The following is a 4690-nucleotide window of genomic DNA, read 5'->3' on the forward strand; positions in this document are numbered from 1 at the left end:
GCAGTGGTTCTCAAACTTGAGCTGTAGCAGGACTCCCCGGAAGGCTTGTTAAATCCCTTTGCTAGGCCCCACCTTCAGAGTTTCTGATTCATTAGGCGCACCTGGGAATTTGCATTTCTAATAGGTTCCCAGGTGATGCTGATGCTGCTGGTCAGGGGCTACGTTTTAAAAGCTACTTTTCCAGGGCAGTGAGAAACCAAATGCTGAGTTGGTGGCAAATTGGGTTCTCTTCTTATTCTTTAGGAATGAAATATAGATTGTGAACAGCCATCCATTTCATATCTTCATTGCAGCTGAGAAAACCAAGACCCAGCAGGGCTAAGCCATTTGTTTAAAGTGAACTGGAAGTTTGTGCCAAGGTGGTGAGGAAGCTATCCTGGAAATAAGACAGCAGGCTAGTAGTAGGGTGAATGGGGGTGCTGCCTTCCCTGTGTGGCAGGATAGCTGCACGGGGAGTCAGGAAGTCACTGTGACTTCGAAAAAGTCATTTAACCTTTCAGGGCCTCTGGGGTGTGTGTGTATCCCGGCTCACTGCAACCTTCGCCTCCCGGGTTCAAGCAATTCTCCTGCCTCAGCTTCCCGAGCAGCTGGGACTACAAGTGGGCGCCACCACGCCCAGCTAATTTTTGTATTTTTAAAAGGGGTTTCACCATGTTGGCCAGGATGGTCTTGATCTCTTGACCTTGTGATCCGCCCGCCTCGGCCTCCCATAGTGCCGGGATTACAGGCGTGAACCACCGGGCCCGGCCGTGTGTGTGTGTGTGTGTGTTTAACGGAGTCACCCTGGCTGCAGTGCAGTGGCGCAATCTCGGCTCACTGCAATGCCTGACTCCTGGGTTCAAGAGATTTTCTAGTTTCAGCCTCCCAAGTAGCTGGGATTACAGGTGCCCCCCCCCATGCCCGGCTAATTTTTGTATTTTTTAGTAGAGATGGGGTTTCGGCCATGTTGACCAGGCTGATCTCCAACACCTGTCCTCAAGTGATCTGCCCATCCCCGCCTCCCAGAGTGCTAAAATTACAGGCGTGAGCCACTGCGCCTAGCCCTGCTTTGTTTTTTATTGTTTCTTGTCGGTAAAAATACATACTTTACAGTGAGTATATGACTGTAATTAATCTGAACCAAAAGACCTTTACAAAGGAAACATAAATGTATTTTATTCTATATGTTGCACTATTTTTTCTCCTGTGTTTGGTCATTCAGGCAGAAGCCAATTTCTTTATTGATTTATCAAACACTTTCAGCTCTGTGCTTGGATCCTTAGGCGTGTTCCTGTGGCAAAATGGATCTGGAAGACGATCCATTTTCAGCAAGACGGTGAAAAGGACTCTGAACTCCCTCTATGAATGACCCACCTACATTTTCTTTTCCTATTTAATCACCCTAATTTTCCTTCTCTTAATCTCCAACAATCTCCCCCAACAGTCCCAAAGACCTATTTTACTCCCAAGCCAATGACTATATTAGCTTCCACTTTCTTTTGTCCTCTTTCTGAGACACAATTCAGGACTACAAAGCCTGGGGTCCACCCTGGGTACAGAATTTTTAATTCCCCCAAGGGAATGGGTCAACCAGCTTCCTCTGCAGTGAAAACACTCTCTCTCCCCAGGGCCCCAAGCAGCTATCCAGCCTTTTGTTTTCCAAAGATTATTCCAAGTACTACTCAATGAGAATACGATGCATGAAGGTCTCAGATTCATTCTTCTATATTCCTGTATATACCATTCATTGCTTGACATCTCAAAGATATCTTCTACCCCTTCTGTCACCTTTCTCCTAGGACTCCCCATTCTCTTACTCTGGTCTTTGGGTCCACACAGCTATGGGCTCTGAGTTAAAGCATTAGAACATAACAGAACACAAAGAATATAACAGTCTCTACTAGCACCTCTCCCTCCCCCCTCCATCCCTCTCTTCTTCCCCCCTCCTCCCCACCCCCAACCCCCTCCCCATCCTTCCCCCCTCCCCCCCTCCCCAGTAACTGATATTACAGGTGCCCGCCACCACGTTTGGCTAATTTTTGATTTTTTTTTAATAGTAGAGATGGGTTTTCACTATGTTGGTGATACGCCCACCTCAGCCTCCCAGAATGCTGGGGTTACAGGCGTGAGCCACTGCACCCAGCCTGCTGAGAACCTTTCTTATAGTTTAGGCAGAATGCGGATCACAACTTAATAAAGGGGACTTATTTCTGCTGGCAGCATCAAGCACACTGTTGGTACCTCAGACACGTTGATTGCTTTTATCGATCTGTGTATTAATGTGATCATGTTTATTACGACTAGTGCTGTAAGAACAACGCATCTCTGAATTTTCTCCCCAGCCATTTTGCCTGGAGGGTATTTCTTGCCTAATTCTCTCCTCCCCTTTCAGTTACTGTCTGTACCCTAACCCACCCCACTCCAGCATCCCTAGCCATTTCAAAACAGTTAGGTGGAGTCTGAATTTTGTAAGATGCTTTTTGATACCATCCATTGTGTTGATGGTGATTTACCTCTAGCACCTTGCTTTCTTGGAAACTTTATGGGCCTCCACAAAGAAGGAAGCACAAAAAAGTGACCATCATACTAATTTATAATGCTTGGTGGGGGAAAAATGGGGAGGTAAGCAGGGACTGTAGGTCTACATAAGTCATTATGTTGCTAGGCTGTGCAGAATAAATCGGAAGGAATTCAGTGAGTGACATGAAGAGACATGGTTTCCTCTCAAGTGCTGTAGATACTCTACCTGTATCACATAAACAGGAATCTCCTTGATTGTGAAGAATATCTGGGAGAGGATTATGCCAAGAAAATTATTAAAATGTAGTCAAGAAAGAAGGGCTTGATGATTTTTTTTCTGTTTTAGTATAAATCAGCTTTCCTGATTATAAAATATGTGTACTAAAAAAAGTTTAGAAAATACAGGAAAAAACCAAAAAGAAGAAAATCAACTTAAACTTACTATCCAGGGATAAGATTGTTATTAACATAATGGAGTGTTTTTTCTAGTCATTTTTCTTTCTTGTTTTTCTTATCAATACAAATACACACGTTATCTACACTAAGTATATGATTCTAATTGAATCAGAATTGGAAGATATTTAAAGGCAAAACAATAATTGGTGTCTGTTTATTCAATATTTCATACAATTTTTTTTTTGAGATAGAGTCTTGCTCTGTTGCCCAGGCTGGATGGAGTGCAGTATTCAGATCTTGGCTCACTGCAACCTCTGCCACCTGGGTTCAAGCAATTCTCCTGCCTCAGCCTCCTGAGTAGCTGGGATTACAGGCACACGCCACCATACCTGGCTAATTTTTGTATTTTCAGTAGAGACAAGGTTTTACCATGTTGACCAGGCTGGTGTTGAACTCTTGACCTCAGGTGATCCTCCCACCTCGGCCTCCCAAAGTGCTGGGATTACAGTTGTGAGCCACTGTGCCCGGCCTATTTCATACAATTTTAAAATGCATTTGGTAATTCAGGTGGGAGTCAGCTTCTTCATTGATTTATCTGGTATTTTCATATTTTATAAATTTGGATTCATTGTACATACAGGTTGTTATCGTGCTTTTAAGTTTAACATTTTAATAATTATTTTCCCCATATCATCTAATCTTCAAAATTTGACTTAACTGCTGCAGACTATTCCATCAAAGAGAAAGATTGTTATTTATTCAACCATTCTTCTATTTTTACATATTTAGATTGTTCCCATTTTTATTATTATCCTGTATTGCAGTTGACTAAGCAGCTCGCTATAAATCTTTATTCTTCTGATTATTTCCTAAAGGTAATTCATGTAAGTAGGAGTTTGGAACAGTGGATAGGATATAACATTTTAAATGCTTGTAGTTGGTATTAGAAAATTGTCCTCCAGTGGGTCCAGTGTACATAGCCATCTCTCAGATTATTTTAATTAAAAGCAACAATGAGATCATCAAACACAGGTTCCAAGTGAAGACTTGATTGAATTATCTAGTTTGAATGATTACACTGAATGATAATTAAAACAACTGCGAAATATTCACTTTAGTGGAAACAACACTCCAATGGGAAGAGTTGAACACTAATTGCTTACTCTCTGAACTCAATCATATTTATGATTTTATTTAGTCTTTTCAACAAGCCTCTGAGAAATAAGCTAATGTTTATGGAGCACCTTCCTCTCCCAGTCTCTCACCTGGATTCTATGTATATCTTCCATCTTGAGTCCCCATAACGACCTTGTGCTAGAGGTTCAATTATCTCCATGTTACAGATGAGGAAAATTAAGTAAGATGCCTGAGACCCCCAACAACCAAATGGTGGTAGGAATTCCAAAATCCAAGATTTTTCCAGTGCAACACACTACTTCACAACTATTTTGTGAATTGCAGGCTACTTCTTGGAGTAAAAATCTGTTTAGAAAATGCCCAAATTAGGCCAGGCGCAGTGGCTTACGTCTATAATCCCAGCACTTTGGGAGGCCGAGGCAGGTGGATCACGAGGTCAAGAGATCAAGACCATCCTGGTCAACATGGTGAAACCCTGTCTCTACTAAAAATACAAAAAAAAATTAGCTGGGCATGGTGGCGCGTGCCTGTAGTCCCCACTACTCGGGAGGCTGGGGCAGGAGAATTGCTTGAACCCAGGAGGCAGAGGTTGTGGAGAGCCAAGATCATGCCATTGCACTCCAGCCTGGGTAACAAGAGCGAAGCTCCATCTCAAAAA

Source organism: Cebus imitator, unplaced genomic scaffold (genome assembly GCF_001604975.1).
Source record: "Cebus imitator isolate Cc_AM_T3 unplaced genomic scaffold, Cebus_imitator-1.0 Scaffold201, whole genome shotgun sequence".
NCBI lineage: Eukaryota > Metazoa > Chordata > Mammalia > Primates > Cebidae > Cebus > Cebus imitator.